At 40.9% G+C, this 23480-nt stretch overlaps 1 pseudogene; it reads left to right on the plus strand.

Moving 5' to 3' along the window:
- Positions 1–20899: 20899 nt before the first annotated feature.
- Positions 20900–21840, plus strand: LOC103726725 (annotated as a pseudogene).
- Positions 21841–23480: the final 1640 nt, after the last annotated feature.

The following is a 23480-nucleotide window of genomic DNA, read 5'->3' on the forward strand; positions in this document are numbered from 1 at the left end:
TTTGACCAACTATCTAGTTTGTAATTTATTCTAGCTACAAACAGCATCCTTAAAAACTTTATATTAAGAAAACATTTTCTGTAATGATGAACTGGAGAATATAGAAGTGAACCATTTATTACAAAGGGGAAGTTAGGACATTTGTTATTGAGTGACAAATTCTAAGTCCAGAACAATTTTCTACCATTTTAGTTTTAAGCCAGCAATAAGAGCTTTTGTAAAGACACATTTGCCACTATAGAACATCCACATTAATCTTAACTCAGGTAGCTTTGTGAGACTGAGCACCACAGGTATGCTCATTCTACCTGTACGGACTTCCCCAGTTCAATGGACTACTACTTCTGGCCACAGGATCATGCTCATATTGACATATCTCCACGCTGCCATTAAGTGGATTGCACTCTCTCCTGTTAAATGAACTTGCTGAAGTAGTGGTAATGATGGTTTGCATGATAAAGAGAGCATGCTTGCATAGAAATAACTATATCTCATATTTGGACTTTCAGATTTGGGGTAGAAATTGAAAATGAAAAGTGGTGAAAAAAAGAAATCTACAAAGTTGGAAAATTTGGCATCTGCCACCCTTGTCATCTCAGGCGTGGTCTCTCATTATTGTTAGTACTATAATTGTCACCCAATACTGTATTATCAAAATAAGACTATACTAATAAATACGTTTCTATATTACAGAAATATTTCATTGCAATCTGTGTTGCATGGTCTGTACATATCTGTATTTAAAGATGGCATACATTTAGTTTGGTAAATGCTACCACTATGCTTGAAATGTAAAATAAAAACACATTAGGTCATCTATAATAATAAATATTTCAAAAATGAGAAAATCAGCTCTTGGAAAATTTCCAGTGAGCAAAACAATATGGCTTAATTGAATATATAAATGCATTTGAAAGAATGTTCATCCTTAGAATAGTGCATCTTTACAAGCAATAACATGAAATGATCCCTTTAGTGTTTAGGTCTGTTTCCATAGTCCATTGAGAAGCTTTTACTCTACTCCTATGTATCTTGTATAGTATTTTATAGCTTGTATAGCATTTATTTGTCAGGTATGAATGTGTCTCTTCCTAAATCACCCCTCATAGAACAGTTTTTCTCCTCATCATTTGGTATTCATTCTCTTGATAAGCTCCAATTTATCAAAGTCCACAGTAATATATGGCTTCAAAAACTGACTATTACTCTCTGGTTAAGTTCTAGATTAGACTGAATGGAGTAAAGTGACCATCATTTCTTTTGTAAATCCAAGGTAATTTGTTGACAGAACCACTGCCTGCTGATTCATATGGTACCTGGAGTCACAGCACCACAAGGCTTGTACTCACGCCCCCAACAAAAAACATGAGTTTGAATTCTGACATAAATGTTTAAAATGATGCCCCAGATAAATGAATTAAATTAAAATTAATTAATTAAAACTCCCTCTCAGACCCGAATCACCACTTCATACTTCCCAACCAGTATGCCCAGGGACAAGATTTGCTTCCCTTGAGAATGTGTGGGAGTGCTAATAGACTAAGATACTGAAGAGTTACAGTTTCTGCTGGGTAGAGTCGGCTGCACAGTAAAAGGTCGTTTCTCCATCCTCTCACCTTGAGATAGTGTATATCCTTAAAGGTGAGATGAGTTTCTTGCTGACAACAAAGAGATGGGCTTTCTTTCTTGATCCATTGCACCAGCCTGTGTCTTTTGACAGAGGAGTTGAGGCCATTGATATTCAGTGTTATTGTTGAAAGGTGTGTATTGGACACTGGCATTTTCATTTCTTTGTGTTTGTGGCCGTATTTTGTGTTTCTGTTGTTACACCTTTCTTTGTTCTCTTTCTGTAACCTCTTGGGTATACTCATTCCTTTCTTCAGTCCTTTGTATTTCTTTGAGTATTCTGTGTAGGCCTGGTTTGGATGACATGAATTCTTTCAGTCTGTTCATGTCATGGAAACTTTTCCATTCCCCTTCAAGCTTGATAGATAGTTTTGCTGGATAAAGTATTCAGAGTTGACATCCCACGGTCATTTAGAACTGGGTATACTTTGTTCCATGCTCTTCTGGCTTTGCATTGAAAAGTCAGCTATAATGCTAATGGGTTTTCCTTTATATGTAACTCATTTTTCTCCAGCAGCTTTCAGTACCCTCTCTTTGTTCTGTACATTTGGTGTTTTACTGTGATATGCCGTGGGGAGTTTCTGTTCTGATAATGTCTAATAGGTATCCTCTGTGTTTCTTGAATCTCTATAGGATCTTTCCTTAAGTTAGGGAAGTTTTCTTCTACAATCCTATTGAAGATCTGTTCAATGTCATTGGCCTGAGATTCTTCTCATTCCTGTAAGCCTATAATTCATAGAATTGGTCACTTTATGTTGTCCCACATTTCCTGAGTATTTCATTCCTGTGTTTTTTGTTGTTGCTGTTATGTTTGTGGTTTTCAGATCCGTGTTCATTTCCATTTGGGTTTTCTTCACTATTTCTATCTCTTCAGTGAATTCACTTTTCAAGTTATGCATTGTTTCTGATGTTTCATTAAACCACATATTTGTGTATTGTTGGACTTCCATCAGAATTTTACACCTTTCCATTTTGAGTTCTTTGAGTTGTTTGTGTTATCTTGAAGTTCTTTATGTTTGTTATTGTTCTTTTAAGTTCTGTGTCCTGGGGTTCTTCAGGGTGGTTCTCATTGCTGTGCCCTTCTGTAGGACTAGTGGGTTTTGTTGGGAACACATTTTCCTGGTTTTTCATATTGTTTGTACTTTTGCTGGAAGCCTTCTAACTGAAGTTTGGCTATCATAATGGTATATTATAATGTGAAAACCGCCAAGGGAGAAAAACAATCAATGGTCCCACCCAACCCTAAAGCCTAATAACCGTAACAACTGACATGGAAAACTACCTCTATTGGTGCAATAGTGGCACTGTTATCTGGGGGGCGGTAATCAACAGCTATCTAATTGGATTTGAAGCCCTCTCAATTAGAGGGAGCTTATGGATGGCTGTAAACTCAACCAAATACACAAGGTATAATAGATCAGACTAATTGACATACTAATTACCCCCAGATATCTTGATATAGAGATGGTAGATAGATAGATGATAGATTAAATAGATAGATAGATAGATAGATAGATAGTAGATGATAAATAGATCACAGATAGAGAGAGATAGAGAGATAGATAGATAGATGATTGATAGATAGATGACAGATAGATGATAGATAGGTAGATAGATGATAGATAGATAGATAGATAGATAGATAGATAGATAGATAGATAGATAGATAGATAGATAGATAGATAGATAGATAGATAGATAGATAGATAGATAGATAGATAGATAGATAGATAGATAGATAGATAGATAGACAGATGATAGATAGATAGATGATAGATCATTTGTATCTGTTGGAAACATTCAAAGTCTTCTCTACTTATGTTTTTGAAATATTTTGTTAGTTGTTATCAACCATAACAATCCTGCTATGCTGTAAAACATTAGTGGCCTACGCTATTACCAGATGGTCTTGACATACTAGAACCACTGTGAGGATTGAGTGGGCTGTGTGCATACAGTCCTCCTCCAGCGCCTGGTTCACAGTAAGCATTCAGTCCATATTGTTGTTGAGCTGGTAACTACTACTTAGCATGCTACTCACCAGCAAGGTAAGGTGGGAGACTTAAACATGCTAAGGAAACATGTTAAAATTGCTTCATCCAGAGCATGTGTTTAGTGTATAGCTATTGAAGCACAACTCATTTAGAAATGCTGCAGCCTTCTGCAGCTTCCAGAATTCTCTGTATTGGAAATTTAGGACACAAGTTCAAAAGACAATTTTTATTTGTTTTCAGATTATTATTGTTCCTGAGCAGCTTTTTCTCAGCAGCCTCGTGAAAGGAAGTATTCATATCTTGAAGTGGAGTGCAATTTTTTTGCAGTTTCTCCACCTTAATGCCTTCTAATTATTTCCATCTCCTAGTGAGCCAGTGCATAATTCTTATCATATAATTTCCATAAATTTAAAGATATCAATGTATACCATGTTATGGTAATAGAGGAAAGGTAAGTGCCATAACTAATTCGAACTCTCAAGTAATTATCTAAAGACCATGAGTGGAAAGTGAGATGTCCGAGTCAGACCTTAACCTGTGTGACCATGAAGTCACCAAGGACAGCCTCAGCCATTCTTGCTCTTGATTACAGAAACGTTCTGAGTCAGATGTGCTGATATTCTAATAATGAGATTAACACTTTTATCTGAAGAAGAGAATGTCTCTCTGACTAGAAATTGATATAGTTGGCTTTGAACGTCTCAGGACTGTACTGGGATCAGTTGTGACAAAGGTTACACTGAGGATGCAGTTCTATGAGGCTCTGGGCTTAATTACCAACATTCCATTTATGAAAGAGAAGCTAAAACTTTCACTTCTGGACTCCATTTAATTAGGCCATCAGGATCCACCTTCAGTAGTTAATTAACATCAAAAAAAAGTGCCTAGAGGTTCATGGGCAACTTCCCCCAGAGCCTCATTAAAAAAGCTGAAGTTGAATCTGTCCCTTAGAGGCAGCTTCTGCAGTGATGGTAGCTCAAAAACTTTTTTCTGACACAGTGTCATGAGCAGGGCCTCCTGGGTTCCCTTCTGGGCTTCCCTCAAGGGGCTGCATGCTACTTTAGTTTTAGAAAGAGAAAAGAAGAAGCTGTGTATCTCAGAGGCTTTGCCTCTTCCCAAGGGGTCCATCCCTAGGGCAGCATAGCAGGCAGATGCTGTGCAGCCAACTTCAAAGGGAGAGCAGTTTTAAAGTCACTGAAGTCATAAATCTTTTCCCTTGTGTTCTTTGAAGATCATGGTTCTTGAGGCTTGCAAGTCAATACTCCCATTGCATTTTGTAATAGTGTCTGTGTACAGTGACAATTCTCAGTCACCTCTATAATTTTGGAGTCATCTGGGAGAATTTTTGAAAAAATCTTGTTGCCCAAGTCACACCCCAAACCAATCAAGTCAGAATATTTGAGGATGCGGTCTAAGCTCCCAAGAGAGTTCAATGGGGAGTTAAGGTTGAGCTCTCCAGAATACCCGAGTTGGTTTGTGAAATCTGTGAAGGCCACAGCTGCAATTGTAGAGGCCAGCAAACTAAGGACCTCTTCCCCTACTTCCTAGATATGTTTTTATCTATCATTAGTTTGGGTTTGGTAGGGGAGGGGCATATTTATTTACTCATTCATTTATTTATTTTTAGGTTTTAGTGTGCCAGTATTTCATACTGAGAGGATGCAAAGAAGGCACAATGTTAAAAGTATTTCAAGAGCCAGGTGTGGTGGCACATGCCTTTAATCCCAGCACTAGGAGGCAGAGGGAGGTGGATCTCTGTGAGTTCAAGTCCAGCCTGGTCTACATAGTGAGTTCCAGGACAGCTGGGTCTACAAGGAGACCCTGTCTCAAAAAGACCAAAAATAAAAATAAAAGCATTTTAATTTTGTTTTTCTGATCTGTATTTCTATTTTCCATCTTATTACTTAAATCTACAAGTAATATAAATTCTACTTAATTTTAATATTCAAACAAAAGTTATAACACTGGAAGTCTCTGTTGATTCCTACCACAAAACCATTATTTATTTTTAAAATATTGCTAAATATGGATCCTTATATTTACAGACAAGTATGCCAATCACCACTCATCAAAGAAGTTTCTTTTGCAACAGATGGAGACTATTATAGAGCTCCACAACTGGTCACATGCAGACATTAAGTATCTGTGAAATGCCCAACCCTAAGTGACACATCTACAATGGAACCTCTACACCTAAGACTTATGGAACATAGTGGAACAAGGGTTAGAGAGAATACTAATGCATCTTTCAACTTCATCAATGAAGCTCCCTCACACAACAGATGGCAATGAGCCCAGGGCTCAGGGACCACTGCAGAAGAGGGGGTGGAAAGATTGTAAGAGCCAAGGGAGGAGGTACATGACCATATGGAAATAGACTCTTTAAAAATAAATAAATAAAAATAAATGAACAACTTGCTTCTAAAAAAATGATTAACAACCCTGAAATCACACCATATAAAATTTTTTTGCAACTTTAATTTTAATCTAGCAAGATACATTGGAGATGGTTTCAGGTCATTACTTTTTATAATTGCCACTATTGTTTTTAACAACTTCTTTGCAATAGTTTACAACATGAAGTTTCCATAATTTATTTAAACATCTCTTTATTTTTGAACATTTAGACAGCTCCTCTTTATTTTAAAAAATCATTTCTGTGAGTATCTTTAACATACAAGTCACTCAAATAACTACGTAGTATGCCTTATATACATAAAAGTGAAATTTGATTGGTGGCATCAACATGGCCTCCAAAGAAAGTCTTTAACAGCATCTGGCTCTTCACATATTTAACATTTATATGATATCCACATAGTCCAAGTTTGCCAATATACTGGTCAAAAAAATATTTCATTATTCCTTTGATTTGTAAATGTTTACTGGTCATTTCTGTTTCTTCCACTGAGAATTGGTTTTTTTTATCCTTCTCCCATTTTTCTATTGAAATGTTTAGTTAGGGTGGACTACATAGGCTGCTGTAGCAAGTTAATCCTAAAATCCCAATAGCTTACATACTAAAATGTTATTTCTTGAATATCCAGTCAGGATGCTCTATGGAAAGTAACCCAGAGAAAACCACATGTAATCAATCATGCTTAGCTAAGTCATGTTCTCTCTTTAGTGGGGAAAGGCAGATTGATATTGCATGTGATGTGCCATGACCTTAGCTCAGAAATACATATCACTACAACTGAAAATTATTTGGACAGAAATGATCATGTGGCCAATAGTTCATCCATATGATTCACAAAGACACAAATGTAGGAAAGAGAAAAGGTGTTGACAATGGTGGGAGGTGAGAGTAATTACAATGTATTTTATAAAAGTATGAAAATGTCAAAGAACAGATTTAATTAATAAAAAATAAAATAAAATGGAGAAATGGATATGTGGAATATTTGAGAATCATCACTGTCTTCCACTCTTACTGACCTATCAGAGTCCTTTATGTTGTGGATGCTCATCCCCGCCCCCACCTTTTCATGTTTTTGCTTTGTTGGTGGTATCATTGGTAATAAACATCTTTGCATTTCCACATGTCAAATCTATCCAATTTTCTCCTTTGGCTCTCAGTTTCTGTTTCTCTCAGTAAGGGTTAGTCCACTACCACGCTTATAAATGTATTCTCCTGTTTTCTTGTTACAGTTTTAAGACCTTTTTTTTTAATTTTGATCATCAAATTTATCTGCAATGGGCTGGAGATATGGCTCAGTGGTTAAGAACACTGGTTGTTCTTACAGAAGACACAGGTTCAAATCCCAGCACCTACATGGCAGCTAACAACTGTCTGAACTCCAGTTCCAGGGGATACAATAGACTCTTCCATCTTCCATGGGCATTGCATGACATGGGTGCACTTACCTACATGCAGGCAATTCATGCATACATAAAATAAAAAATAATAAATATTGAAAAGAATTTTTTTTAACTTTTAAAAAATTGTTTGCAATAATTTTATACATGGTAAAAGGTAAAAGTTTCAATTTCTCAGACATATAGTCTCTGTGTCTGACCAGTTGTAGGATTCTGCAGTAGTCTGCATGTGTTGCAAAAAGAAGCTTCTTTGATGAGTGACCCCAAAATCTTATTCTTTGTTATGTACACAAGTAAGATGAAAACTCAGGTCCACCCAAAAATAAACACAGGGATATTTTAGTAGCTGGATTCATAACTGCCATCCAGGCTGCCCTTCAAAAAGTGATGCCCTAGAAACCCTATGAGAAATGTACATAGAGTGTCTGAAGATTAATGCATGTGTCTGCCTGGGGACTGCTTGGCAGAGAATGCAGTGCCAGACAGAAGAGACCTCCGTTAGAGTGACATGCATGCCATACAGCACTCATTAAAGCAGCTTCCTTTTGCAACAGATGGAGGCTACTGGAGAGTTGCACATCTGTCAGGCCCAGAGAACATATGCCTGGGAGACGCCCAGTACTAGGTGACACATCTGCAGTTGAATCTCTACAACTAAGGCTCATGGAACATAGCAGAATAAGGGGTAGAGAGAGGGCTAATGTATCCATCAACTCTCTGTTGTACAGGCTTCCATGTACATCAGAGTGCAATGCACACAGAAGGCCACAACTGACCAAGTGTAGGATGGGACTCCTATATGGGATCTCATCCACCCATGGCTCAGAGAACATTGCAGAAGAGGAAGCAGAAAGATTGTAAAACCCAGGGCTGGTTGATAAACACAGGGAAGTGGAGGCTTCCAGGCCACTGGAGGCTTGCTCATGTGAGCCTGTGGCAGTGGTGGCATTGAGCATGGGGCCTGTGTCAGCTCAATCAAACAAGGGCCCAAAGGGGAAGTGAGAAATAGGTGGTGGGCCAGTGTAGGAGACAAAGTGCCAGGCTTAAACACAAGCTGCACTAAGAGAACACAGCTTCCGCTTTGAGAGTACAGCCCACGCTTCCACCAAATAGCCAACTTATAATCTGCCCGGATGAGGGGATACTGCCCAGATGAGGGGAATCTATTAGGAAGTGACACGCCAACTTATGGGGCACTCGGGAGAGGGGGAGAGGTGTATAAGGCTTGCACTTCCCAGCGATAAATGAGTCTGCAGCACCTTGCCTAGTGCCTGCTCTCACCCGACTCCCGGTGTCTGTGTGTTGACTCCACACCTCTCACCCCCACCTCAGCCACAACCCTCATTCCCTGCAGCCCCTGGTGGGCTGGACCCATAAGAAACCTGCAACAGCTGGCGCCTGAACAAGATTCCCAGCCCCCCAGCATTTGTGACACCCCCAACTTCGGTTCATTCGGTGAGTAGGCCCCACGTTTTGTCTGTCCGTTTGGCTGCTTGAGGGTGAGCTGGTGGCCCCCTCCTCTGTCCCCTCTACCCTGTTAGTCATATTTGTTGTTAAATCAGGAAGGCACACTCTACCACGTGGTCCCAAAGCCCACATCAGCATCTTTCCCTTCTCGGCTCATCCTGGTGAGTTCACATAAGGGCTGATCCACCCTGAACTCAGAGCCAAGGCTTTGGGTCATCCTGTTTCCTGTCCCTGAGACACCCTGCAAGTGTATGGCTAAAGGGGTCACAGCCTTCAGAAGTCCCTCACTAAGCACAAGACATTTGGATCCGATACACCTTTTCATGTCGGGGTGGTTTATATCTGAGTGGCTCATGGCCCTTGTTTGCTTCATTTGTTCCCTCTTGGTGGAGTCACCCTTGTCTTTTACTTTTGTGGTGAGTTCCCCTTCATGGGACCTTCCCACAATGGGCAACTTACCACCACAGTGCAAAGAGCCACAAACAGCAGAGCTAAAAGCACTCCTTAGTATTCAGGGACTGAAAGTTAAACCAAAAGATATTGAAAATTTCTGGGATGAAGCCACTAACTTGGCCCCTTCGGTCTCTCCTGAGAATATGAGGGATCCTGACCTCTGGATGCGGGTCCTTTTCTTGGCCTGAAAAAGGGAAGTAGGATGAGGAGTCATTCCCCCTGCCTCATTTGTTCCAATCCTTTTAGCCATCATTGCCAGCCTTAAGTCCTCCTCCCCTGAAGAAGTCATTTCAGCCCACAATAAGCATTGTCAGGATCAGACCAGTGTAGACCTTGCCATTACTTCAAACCCCACTGACCTTGATATGGGAACCAGCCCTGAGGTTGATCCAGATGAGGAAGGGGTCCCCTTGCCTCTACCTCAGACCCCTCTTTCAAAGCCACAACAATCAGAGACACCACCACCCCAGTAACCCTGAAAGGAACTATGTTCTGCCTGTTCTGATGCACCTCCCACTCATTATACACCCCCATGGCCCACCCACCCCTTGCTGCCCTTTGTGGGCCATTGTCCACCTTTCCGGTTAATGTCGGCCCCAATGCTGTGCAATAGCCATGGTGCCCACCCCTCTCACAGACCTGGCACTCATCCACAAAGCTGCCAACGAATTAGGCCCCAATTCCCCATATTTTGAGCAAGTTCTCTGCCAATGGGCCATACAGTTACAGACCAATTACAATTGGTATAACTTATTAAAGGCAGTTTTGGAGCCTTCAGTCTTCCTGAGCTGGCATTTGGCTTATAATGATCAGACTGAAAATCAGGCATGTCTCAACCTTCAATATGGCCTTAATATTACTCTGGATATGCTCACAGGACGTAGACAATATATTGACCCCATTTCCCAGTCTACTATTGGCCTTCATGCTTACTACCAACAAGTTAGTGACCTAGCCTTCAAGGCCCTTAAACATTGCTCCCCCCTGTGACCCACAGGCATTCTTCCACAATTTGATTCAGCAGCCAGAGGAGTCCTTCATGGACTTCCTCACCCATGTAACTGGGGCAGTGGAAGAGAGGGTGGAGTCTGGACTCACCCATGATATGCTTATCAAACAACTGACATGGGAGGGCCTAAATATCCCTACCCACAGTGCTATCGCACCTGTCAACCATGATGATATTTGTAAATGGGTACTTGCCACTAGGGACCTAGACCCCAGAACAGGGCCCATCGAGGCCCTGACCACCTCCTTAGAGGTACTCTTATTACAAGGAAGGCCCACCCCCTCCAATTCAAAAGGTTGCTGCTGAAACTGTGGGAGGACAGGACACGTCCGCAGGGACTGACCGAAAAACAGAGCTTGTCCCAAGACCCACTGCCCCAAATGCAAAAAGGGATTTCATTGGGCAAAAGGCTGTAAGTCATGGCCCCAATAAGACCCAGCTCCTTTAAACTCCACCCAGAGCGCCCCTCAGCCCCACAAGTAAGAGGGAGAACGAGACAGATTTTACGGACCCTTCCAATTCTTAATCACTTCCCCCAATGACCTTATTTCTGGATGGGATCACTGTGAAGGGCCTAGTGGACACAGGAGCCAATGTTACCATCATCACCGAGAGCGAGTCTCTTCGGTTCCCCCATTGGAAATATTGGCCTGGCCCACCCATTAAAGGAGTGGGGGGCAGCCAGGACACAAAGCTGGTCTTCTGCCCAGTACACTGGAAGGACTTAGACAGGAGTAAGGGCACATTCACTCCCATAGTGGCTGACATCCCCCGCAACTTGTGAGGTCAAGATGTCCTGGAAGACATGGGTGTAGTTCTTACCACAGATGATCAGGGCTTTTATGATGATGTCATAGCCCATGATCCTCCCTGTAGATGAACAGTCACCCGCTTTCCCAGTTCTCATTACTAATAATGAATCCCTCAGTCTCCCCACCATGGAATTGATTCATGTGTCCATTCCCATAAATGGCACATGGTCCCTCGAAGGATCTCTCTGCTTCAGCCCAGTCCTTAACCCCTCCTCCCCTAATGTCTCTCACTGTCACTCCCTCTTTAACATCACAACAGGCAACTTTCGTGGAAAGTGGAAACCGAAGCCAGGGCTCCTTATGGGGGCCTCAAAATTTGGTCTCCCTTAGCAAAAGACACTTCTGAGACTACAGTGTCCTTAGTGCCTCTGGGGCCACCACCCCCCCCAAGGGTCAGGCATCCTCCATGGACCCAGTGCCCACCCACCTATAAACTTCCCACTACATTGTACTTTCCTATTCCATGGGAACAATGCCTCTCGCTCACTCCTAGGAGTACGCTCCTCTTTACTACAGATTATGATGGATGCCCGCAGGCTTCCTCCCTGGCAGCCTGGAGACACCTTGTCTCTACAAAACCTTACTCCTCTGTCTACCACGACCCCAGGCATAAAGACACTGTCAGGGGGGCCTGGGAGCTCTGCAGGCCGGCGGCTTGCCTGGATTTGTGTCCTCTCTTCTTTGTATTAGGTGGAGCCATCTTTAATGGTACACATACAGGTGATAACTCAGAGACTGGTTCCTCAGGTGTCACAATCCCAACTTGGACACCTAATGAAATCTCTATTAACATCTCTTTTTTGTTTTCCTCGCCCATTTGTGCTCGTCCTCCATTTGCTCTGCTGCTTGCTAATGTCACAAGTGACCCAGAGGATACACTTAACTGCTCCCTCACTGGGGCCAGGATAGACCTCTCACAGTACATTCATGGCCATTGGAGCCAAAAGTTTCTCAACTACTCCAACTTGCTCACTGACCAGATCATCTCCCTAAATTATACAGGGACTCAGACATTAGATATAAATTCTGGGTTCCTCAACAAACTTTGGTTGAACTTAAAAGCTTTGTTTGACCCTTCATGGATCGTTACTTATTTCCTCTTAATTCTTTTCTTGCTCATAAAATGCCTTGTTTTAAGCTTCCGCAGACAAAACCAAGTAAATTACTCAGTGTATCAGGTTCTCAAAACACTCGAGGATCCAGATTTCGGCCCCCTGCCCTTGAGGTCCAGCAGGTCTGGCTTGCTGACATCCGAGAAGAAAGTGGCTGTATAATTTCTTGCCCTCCTCCTCCCTCACATGGTCATGCCAGAGGTCACACCCTTCAAGGGCTGGTAGTCAATGATGGGTAAGATCCTGATGGTCAGGACGACCTAAGACAGGCACAGTCCATCAAGTTGGGTGTCCTCTGAGGTGGGGTCAACTATGTTGAGGCAAAGAACCTCAGCTCCCACTGACCTTTCTCTAATAAAAAGGGATGGATATGTAGGAGAGGAAGTGCCAGGCCTAAGCACAGACTGCACTAAGAGAATACAGCTTCTGCTTTGAGAGCGCAGCCTGTGCTTCCACAAAATAACCAACTTACAATCTGCCTGGGTGAGGGGATCCTGCCCAAATGAGGGGATCTATCATGAAGCAACATACTAACTTATGGGACACTGGGGGCAGGGGGAGAGGTATATAAGGCTTGCACTTCCCAGCAATAAACTAGTCTGTAGCACCTCACCTAGTGCCTGCTCTCACCTGACTCCCAGTGTCTGTGTGTTGACTCCATGCCTCTCACCCCCACCTTGGCCAGAACCCTCATTCCCTGCAGTCCCTCATGGGCTGGACCCACAAGGAAGCTTACAATAGGCCAGCACTAGATTGAGAACTATTTGAGACTGACTGCTGCTGGGTGAGGGAGAATATGACTTACATATGACCACTGGATGGGCTGAGTAGGCTCCAGTGGATGCATTTATACTGAAAAACATTTGGGTACAAACATCTGAATGAATAGGACTCAGTATATATGGCAGAGTGCATAGCGTATGGTGGGGGGATAGTGGGCAGCATGGATGAGGAGGACATCTGGAAATATATATTTAAATATACTATGGATGGATGAATAGATGGATGATAGATGGATGAATGGATAGATGGAACATCAGATAATGTAATATAACACAGTGCTAAAAAGAAATGAGCCATTAAGTAAAAAAAAAAAAAAATCACATGCAGGAAGCATCAGTGCACGTTGCTAAATGAAAGAAGTCAAACTGAAAAGCCAATCATACAGTGTCACTCCAATTACATAATGTTTGAGAAAAGGCAGAAACATTTAAAAGATCAGTGATTGTAGGAGATTGGGGCATGGAGGGAGGGATGAAGAGGTGAAACGCAGAGAAATTTTAGGGTCATAAAACTATTCTCTATGATTCTGTAAAGAAGGCAAACACTGAATGAACCTAGATGTAAGTGGTGGGTGTCATGATAATGATGCATCAATATAATTCATCAACTGTCACAAATACACCATTGTGATAGGGACACAATGCATGCATGGAAGCTGGAGAAATGGAAATCTGTATTTTCTGATCAATTTTTCTATGAATCTTCTCAAAAAATTATGGTCTGCTTAGAAGGAAAAATAAATAGAACAAAGAAAATACGTGAAAGTTGTGCTTATTGTGTTGTTTATAGATGAGGACAATGTGCATGAATTAGGGTAAATAATTTGGCCAAATCGACCCAGTTTGTAGTTGAGGGAACTAGAATTCAAATATATAAGCCATAAGGCTTAAGAAATTAAATATTTAAGAAGGGCAAGCAAAAAAATGGGCCACAAGGGCTGGAAAAATGACTCAGCGATTAAGAGCACTGACTGCTCTTGCAGAGGACCCGGGTTCAATTCCCAGTACCCATATGGTGGCTAACAACCATTCATAACTCCAGTTCCAGGGGATCCAATGCCTTCTTCTGACCTCCGTGAGCACTGCATGACACAGGTGCACTTACACACATGCAGGCAATACACTCATACACATAAAATAAAAATAATAAAATATTTTTAAATGGACCTCAAAAGGTTAAGACTACACAGCTTTTAAGACACAGAGTCAGCATCAGAGTCTCTTCAGTCTGCTACTATCCCCCTCTCTTCTTTCTTTCTTTTCACCTCCATGGTTCCTTTCCATTCTCCTGGCTCAGTGGTACAAGGCTTTAATCCTGGAACTCAGGAAAGGCAAAGGCAGGTAGACCTTTGTGAGTTTGAGGCCAGCCTGTTCTACACAGTGAGTTCCATATCAGGCAGCGCTACACAGTGAGACTTTGTTTCAGATAACAATTCAAATAATACCGCATCTACACCTAGATAGTGCCTGCGACCAGACACAGAGCCTCAAAGACATCAGAGGTCATAAACCTAAACACAGACATACACGAGAGTACATGAACACATGCACACCTTCAGAGCACACACTTGTGCACAAGCTTGCCTCCAGCCTGCTGCTACACACTCTTAATTCCCTTCCCCAGTGTAACAGACTACACTCTAGAGCCCAGGTTCTTCACAGTGATGCCCTCCCCTCCAGGGAAGACTATAAGAAGAATTCTCCTGCGGTTCTGGCATGAGATAGAACAGGCCCTTGGGTCTCCCTTTCTATTACCAATTCCCAGTGTAAATGGAAAAAGCACATTTCTAAAGCTAGATTAGCATTTCAGGAGACCGTCTTGAGATTTGGAGCCTGAAATGTGCCATCTGGCAGGCTACAGAGCCTGGTTAGAACCTTGTTTTCCTCCATCACTTGCACAGGTAGGTAGGCTAAGGGGTGTTTGGTAACTACGACTTTGGTACCAATGTGTTCAAGGGACCTTCCTCCTGTTCCTGATCCTGTTGTTCCTGATCCTGTTTCTTTCCCTCATCTTCCTCCTTTTTTCTCCTTCTCTGACTCTGTCTCTTTTCTGTCTCTCATCTCTGTCTTTCTCTTGACAGATTAGATAGATGATGATGATGATAGATGATAGATAGACGATAGATAGATAGATAGATGATAGATAGATCATTGGCAGGAGCCTTCATGGTACAGCATGTGCCTAGCACTTATGGAATTCATTTCATCCACAGATCCAGAAAAATAACTAGAAAAGGAAGAAGGAAATATCCAAATTTGGGGAAGTTTTAGGATAGCCTAAGATTATTTTAACTCAGTTGTCCAAGTTGACTAGAGAGGAGGCTGCGTGAGCAACACCTATCACAATGGTTAGTTCTGAAATGAGGCGTTGGAGGCTGATTTTCTGCACCTCAGCTTTCTGTGCCCCATGGCACATACTGTAAACAGTATGTAGCTGCTAAAATTTTCAAAGGTTGATAAATATCAGAGGTTTTCTTCACCTCTTCCCCATCTTTTAAGAGAAAGGATTAAAGCAATAGTAAGGAGTGGCACCAAACAGCCTCCCACACCATCTAGGATTTAAAGGACCTACTGCCATAAAGAATGTCAGGTGAGACTCACTGGGCTCTGTTGTAAGTGGTGAGAACAAAGCCATCAAATGGCAAAAACACATAAGGGAAAATTTCAGCCCCTAGTGAGGATATCCTAAATAAGAGCCACTCAGAAGGAGGTTAAGCCCCTCCAGATATTGTGAGCACACCAATGCTGGAATGGTAAAAGGTGAAGGTAGAGTCCAGCGGTCTAATGCGCCATATCTTCAGGTCAAGTGGAGATATATGAGAATCCATGTCTTCAGACCACCATCCTAAGGTCCAGGAGGCAGTCTGAACTCTGTATTTTCACAACTATACTAATGAACACTGGCTAGTCACAGCTAAGCAAGGCACCAGGAAGAACTGAAAACTTCTAAGTTTAACGCACAGAATTCTTTAGAAAAAGATAGGGACGAGCATCCTGGAACTAGTGATTCCCAAGAGAAGAACGAAGAAACTAGAATTGGAGCTGAAGAGCTGAGAACACCCTAGAAATGGGTAGATTGCTTACAGTGAGGCATCTTAGAGTCTAAAGCTTCCTCCAAAAGCTTTGCAATGGTTTGAATGATAATGTCCCACATAGGCTCCAAGTATTTGGACATTCTGTCCCTAGATGGTGGCGCTGTTTGGGGAGGTTTTAGAAAGTGTGGCTGCCCTGGAGGAAGCATGTCACTGGGGGTGGGCTCAGAGAATTCTTAAGCCTTGCCAGACAGCCAGTTGCTCTCTTGCTTCCTGTGCCTGTGTGATGATATGAGAGCTTAGCTTCTGCTGCTCCTGCTCCAGCCACCTCCAGCCACCATGCCTCCCTGCCAGGACAGACTAATTCCCCTGGAACCTTAAGCTCAAATAAACTTCCTTCTATAAATTGCTTGGGTCAGTGTTTCTATCATAGCAACAGAAAAGTCACTAATACAAGCTTTCAACCTAAAATGAGTAAGAAATAAAAGTTAGACAAAGTATCACCTTCTCTGGGGAGAAAAGAACTGAGCTATATCTCTAATCTAACATAAGAATAAAAACTAGACAGAAATTGGAAATTTCAATGCTGAAAGAAAAGAACTCATCCTATAAAAGACCCTGCAGAATCCTTAAGCTGAATGTATCTCTTTAAGGGGTCCATGAACCCACCTCTGCAGATCTGTTTGTCTTACAACTGGAAGTGAGAAATGGGTAGATACTAAGAGCTGGGTTTCTAAATTAAAGGCTCCAAGACAGAACCTGCAAACACAAACTGATGTTGGGAAGCCTGAGAGCTATTGTCAGAATCCAACAGAGCTGAATGAAGGCCAAGACCACTACTGCCTTTTTTCCCTCTGAAAGCAAGAAACAAAGGAGAGCAAATGGCTTTGTAGCTAAGAATGTGATCTTAAGATTTTAAGAGAGGGGTCATTCTCAAGCATCACGTGAGTTTCCAAAAGACACAACTAAGTGAGGCAGAAAGTAGCACGTTATTAAGTTCAGCGAAATGGAAAAGGTCTGAACCACTGCCCCTGATAACATCAAACAAATCCATTGATTACAAGTTTAAACACAGAGGTGATCAACAGCCTATTAACATCAATGCAGCCAATGCTCAAGGAGTGAAGGTGAAAGACCCTGGAGGAAAAGGGCACAGAAACAGGAACAGGCACAGAAAGTAGAATGAGTCCATCGAGCAGATGCAAGGTGAAAGGAAGTTGTTTCAGCTTAGATATAACTATAAAGAATTTCAATGTTCATAAGCTCCAATTTAACATTACATATTTCATAATTTATTCATACCTGTAGGAAAATATACATGTTTCACAGTCTGTGGAGGTAAAAATAAACAGATAATATGACCCTAATCTTGTATCTAATGTGTATACAGTTCTGTGCAGAGAGTAAAACCTTAAAAATATGCACTCAACTATAGATCTAGTTCTCTAAGAAGTACAATTACAGAGAAATTTCACCTTTTTAATGGAAAAGTTTCTAACATATTGCTAAGTACAATATTATCTATAAGTCTGAAATCAATATTCTTCAATATAGGAATATATTTATGTGTGCATTTGTGTGTGTGTGTAATTCAGTGCCTTCTCCAATCCTGAACAATTAAATTGTGTGTGTGTTTGTGTGTGTGTGTAGTAAGTGTACCTGGTCCATGCTAGGTAAGAAGTATACCACGTAAGTATATCATAGCCACAAAGATTTTCTTTTTTATAAAAATCTTGCAACTTTTTAAACTATAAAACTATGTAGAGTCCATTATTTCTTATTGCAAGCACTATTATCTTTCCATTAAAATGTGAGGTCCCACCTCTATTAGCTAACTCTATTTTGCCATTCTACAATGTACACATATTTCAAAACATCATGAGTAGACCATAGATAGATACAATTTTTATTTTAGCAACCAAATAGTAAAGGCAGTATATGTAACATACAGTTATATCTGGAAATTACTTTTCACTGCCCTTCCAATCTCACTACAGGGGTGGGTAGGTAGCTCCATGGGAAAAGTACTTGCCTAGCACACACTAGGCCCTGAGTTCAATCTAAACACTGCACAAGCCAAAGATGGTGGCACGCACTTGTAATTCCAGCACTCAGGAGGATGAGGCAAGAAGGTGTCGTCCTTGGCTACATAAGAAATTTGAACTAGACTGGAGATACATGAGACCCTGTCTCAAAACTAAAATAGAAGACAACCACATACGCATTTGCACACACATGACAACAAACACAACATATACAAGAGGTGCGTTTCTTTACACAGTGGGGCTGTCCTGTTTACATTCTCAGAGTCAGCTTCCTTTTGTCATTTCAGCAAATATCACAGACAGCACAGAAACAGAAGTAATCTAGCTTGGCCAGAAATATCTCGAGCTCTGCCCTCAGGTCTGCCTGCATTCAAAAGCTAGCTTGACTGCTTACTAACTGTGGTAAGTTGCTTAAATTTGCCTGACTATAATTTTTATCCATAAAATAGCTATAATAATATTGTTGTTTCTTAGGATTTGGAGGAAAAATATAAAAACGACATGCACTGTATGTAGCTACAGTGTGTGGCATAGGTTGAATAGTAAAATGTCAGGGTCCTCACCACCTTATTTCTTTAGAGACAGCATGATATTGAATGATAAGAATACACTAAAAATTGTTCTTATAATTTTTATTAGCATATACTCATTGTGCACAGTGATGGGTTCCCTAATGACAGTTTCACTCAAGTGTATCATTGACCTTATATTTGACTATATTCATCTCCTACGATGTTGTTTATTGGTTCACTTAAATGTGGATATTTAGGTTGTTTCTTCTTTGAATTATTCGGGTTTTGGTGGGAACACATTGGTTAGATTTTCTATAAGTAACACTGGAAAAAAAATGTATGTTTGCATCTTTGTATCACACATATATGACAATTTTAAAGGGTAGATTTCCCTAGGTAGAATTATTAAATAAAGATTTATGGATTTTCAGGCTGGGCATGATGGCATACAACTTTGATCCCAGTACTCAGGGAGGCAGAGGGAAGTGGATCTCTGTGAGATCAAGGCCAGGCCAGCCTGGTCTACATAGCAAGTTCCAGGCCAGCTAGGGCTACAGGGAGACTGTTTCAAAAATAAATAAATAAAGGATTTGCAGATCTTCAATTCTGACACAACCTAAAGGTCCACAGTGATGTGCCTCTTACAGTATGCATGGAACTCTATATTTGGAAACTGTAATTTTAAAAGTGTTGCCAGTCCGATGTGTAAAAATTGTAATGTAAAAATCTAATTTGCATTTTCTGGTTAACAATGAGGCTGGAAATCTTGCCATATGTATACTTAAGTAGCTATGTTGCAGACACATCCTGTGAGTCAACTGTTTGTATTCTGGCCCCTTTTAGCTTTGCTTGTAGTTTCTTAGAGTACTATTGTCAAATTCTGTGAGTACAGTACTTTGTCATTCTCGCTATTTTCCTCTCTTGCTTGTGTGAAACACATGTAATCCCAGCACTTGGTAAATGGACGCAGGAAGATTGTGACTTCGTGGCCAGTCTATACTAAAGAGTTAGCACGAGGTCAGCCTCAAATGTATTCCAAGCCCCTGACCACAAAGAAAAGGGAACATATTAATATTTTTATATTTACCTTATATCTAGACAGTTTACTGAAAGCTTCGTAAGTCTGCAAACAGTTTTTAGATAACTGTCTTGAATTTCCTTACCAGCCTCCATCCAATTTCATGTCTTCTTTTTTTCTAGATTTCACATATGGAAGAAAATACACAGTGCTTGTCATTCTGTCTGTTTTACTTAAGGTCCACCCTTTTTCTTGCAAATGACATGATACTGCTTCTCTATACATCTGAATAACACAGTGAATATGCACCTTCAGTTCCTTTATTTAGTCATCCACTGATGGATGACTAGCATGTGTCCCATTTCTTTGGTTTTCATGATCCATCAGCTTAAAACACCTGAGCAGAGTATTTTAGTGGGGGTGGGGGGATGTCCTTGTCTTATCATTTCTACAACACAGATGAAAATCGGATTCTAAAATTCTAAATTCCATTTTATTCTAATATTGAAATGATTCACATGAGAACATGAGAGTTTGCTAATCAGAAAATAGTAACATGTTTAAGTAACTAATTTCAGTAACATAAGCCATTCTTGTATTTCTACAGTGCGAGACATGGCTGTACCAAAAGTTCACAGTTAAAGAATTCATACAGTATTACTCCAATAAAAAATGTCAAACATTAATCAGGTTTTGCTCTGAAGGTCTAAGGAGTTCTTATCTAAACCGTGTGGCTAACAAATAGCATTGACTAATTCTGATGCTCAATACTAAACTATCCACATGATCACAACCACTCCAGAACTCAGGGAAAAGAAGATCTCGAATGAGGATCATTGATGAGGACGACTGTAGGAAAGCATTCTGATTCGAGGAAGAAATCAGCATCCTTGTCTCTAAAGTCAACGTGAAAAGAAGCTGAAGACTTAGTCAAGAAAAAAGGAGAATATTTAGACAGGGAAACAAGAAGAACTCAGACATAGAAATTGATAACAACATAAGGAGAAGTTTCATTTTCTAATTTAAGAGATAATTTTGAATTTTCTAATTTGTCCTTATTCAACGTTGTTGTTTTTCTATAATTTCCCAAACGGTCATATTTTTTAAAGTCCTAACAAATAGCCATGGGATTTTGTTAACAGCTTTGAGGTTAGGAGAGAAGATATCCTTATCAATTTGTCCACATCTTTCCAGGAGTTCCCTAAACCATCCCCCAGAGACATGAAAACAGATAATTACAGCAGCAGCACCTCAGACTTCATCCTGCTGGGTCTCTCTTCCAACCCACAGATGCAGAAACCCCTCTTTGCCATCTTCCTCATCATGTACCTGGTCACCGTGGTGGGAAACGTGCTCATTATCCTGGCCATCCACTCTGACTCCAGACTCCACACCCCCATGTACTTTTTCCTCAGCAACTTGTCCTTCATGGATATCTGCTTCACAACAGTCATTGTGCCCAAGATGCTAGCGAATTTGCTGTCAGAGACAAAGACTATCTCCTATGTGGGCTGCCTAGTTCAGATGTATTTCTTCATGGCCCTGGGGAACACTGACAGCTATCTTCTGGCCTCCATGGCCATTGACCGGCTGGTGGCCATCTGCAACCCTTTACACTACGATGTAGTTATGAGACCACAACGCTGTCTGCCCAGGAAATAAGGACAACAGGTGACAAATGGGTCATTATGAAATTAAAAGCTTTTGTACTGCAAAGAAAATGACTAACCAAATGAAGGATTGGCTTACAGAGTGGAAGAAAGCCTTTGCCACCTATACATCTCATGGAAGATTAGTAACTAGAATGCATAAAGAATTCAAAAAATTAAACATCAAGAAAACAAATATCCCAAACAAAAAATGGGCCATGAAATTGAACAGAGAATTCTCAAAAGAAATCTGTGCTCAGAATTCCCTCTGCAGCTGGAAAATGGAAAGCCTTCTCTACCTGTGGCTCCCACCTCACCGTAGTGGCTCTGTTCTATGGGAGTGTCATCTATGTCTATTTTAGGCCCCTGTCCATGTACTCAGTGGTGAAGGACAGGATAGCCACAGTTATGTACACAGTAGTGACTCCTATGATGAATCCTTTCATCTACAGCCTGAGGAACAAAGACATGAAGAGAGGCTTGAGGAAATTAAGGGACAGAGTTCACTCGTAGAAACATCAAAATGGTATATCATTATTGGGAGACGACATAAGCCATTATCGGGTCATCCCTTCTATCTACAAATTTCAACATGGCATTGAAATAAATAATGAGGAATGATGATGGGTGCCAAAAGAGTACTGACTTGGAAGCAAAATATTTCATTTCTCTCAGTGGTCTTGACTACATATATGGTCTATCTCAGGGTATGTGTTACTAGGAATCCAGATTTCAAGAAAACCATTTTTGTCATACTAAACAGAATGGCAAATATGCATGTGGGTTAAAGGTATTTTCAAATAGTTCTTCAATAAACCTGCCCATGGCCCTACACCAGGAAGTTATAAATTAATCAATACTTAGAAGAATAAATTACATAATCATAGTGTGAATTTAAAAATACATCTTGGTGCAGTAGTGGCACTTTATCTTGGGGGCAATCAACAGCTACCTAATTGGACTAAAAACCCACTCAGTGGGAGGAAACTCGTGTATGGTACTGTAAACATAGTAAAATGCACATGGATGGAGAGGTCATACATCTTAGAGAAAACCCCAAGACCGTCACATCCCTAGACTAATGTAATGTCTTACTATGTGAGAAATATGTATCCTTTTGTTTACAGAAAAATATCCCAATCATAACCCATCAAAGAAGCTTTTTTGCACCAGAGTGTATTACAGAGTACCACAACTGGTCATACACAGACATTGTCTGTGAATTGCCCAAGTCTAAGTGGCACATGTACAGTTCAACCTCTACGCCTAGGGATCCTGAAACATAGAACAGGGATAAGCAGGTCACTAATTAATAGAACAGGGAGTAATAGAGGACAGTAACGAATATCTCAATGCTCATAAATGAAGCTCCCTCGTGACAGAGGCCCAGGAACACAAAAGATCACAAATGGCCAAAGCATAAAGATTAAGATTCTGCAGAACGCTGATCCTTGGACAGGACCCAGGGCTCAAGGAACATTGTGGAAGAAGGAGTGGAAAGATTGTAAGAGTCAAGGAGGAGGTGCATGACCATATGGAAATAGAGACCTACAAGCTCCTGGCGCCCTGTTCATATGAATCTACAGCAAAGGTGTCAGCATGCACAAGACCCATGCAAACTCAAGGGGCAAAAACCCATCATAGAACTGGGAAAGTAGACTGCAGACCCCAATCTTAGCTGAAGAAATATTGGCAACTGATCACTGCTCAGTGAAGAAGAGCTGATCTTCCTAAAGTGAGGGACTCCAGATGGGCTGACTAGACCTGAGTAGATGAACCTCCACTGAGGAACATCTGGGTCACTAACTGGACACAATAAGCCTTAACACAAATGACAGGGTTATGAATTCCAGTGGGGAGGCTACAGGGCAGTGCCAGTGGGGAAAGGGGTATAAAGATGATTAAGATTGGTTGAGATGTTCTGTATAAAATACACAAAAATTCAATTTAACAAATTTTTAAAACTACATCATGAAAGAATAAACTGAAGTCAATCTAAAGAATGACTGTGTAAGAGAGAATTTCTTTTCTTCAGGGATGAGTTTCCTGATAGGTTATCCTACCCAAGTAGTCACCCTTAAAAATCTGTACATATGAGCACCATTAAATGGACTCAGTAAGCTATTTATACATACATATATGTGGATAGACAT

This window comes from Nannospalax galili, unplaced genomic scaffold (genome assembly GCF_000622305.1).
Source record: "Nannospalax galili isolate Female #2095 unplaced genomic scaffold, S.galili_v1.0 scaffold290, whole genome shotgun sequence".
Classification (NCBI taxonomy): domain Eukaryota; kingdom Metazoa; phylum Chordata; class Mammalia; order Rodentia; family Spalacidae; genus Nannospalax; species Nannospalax galili.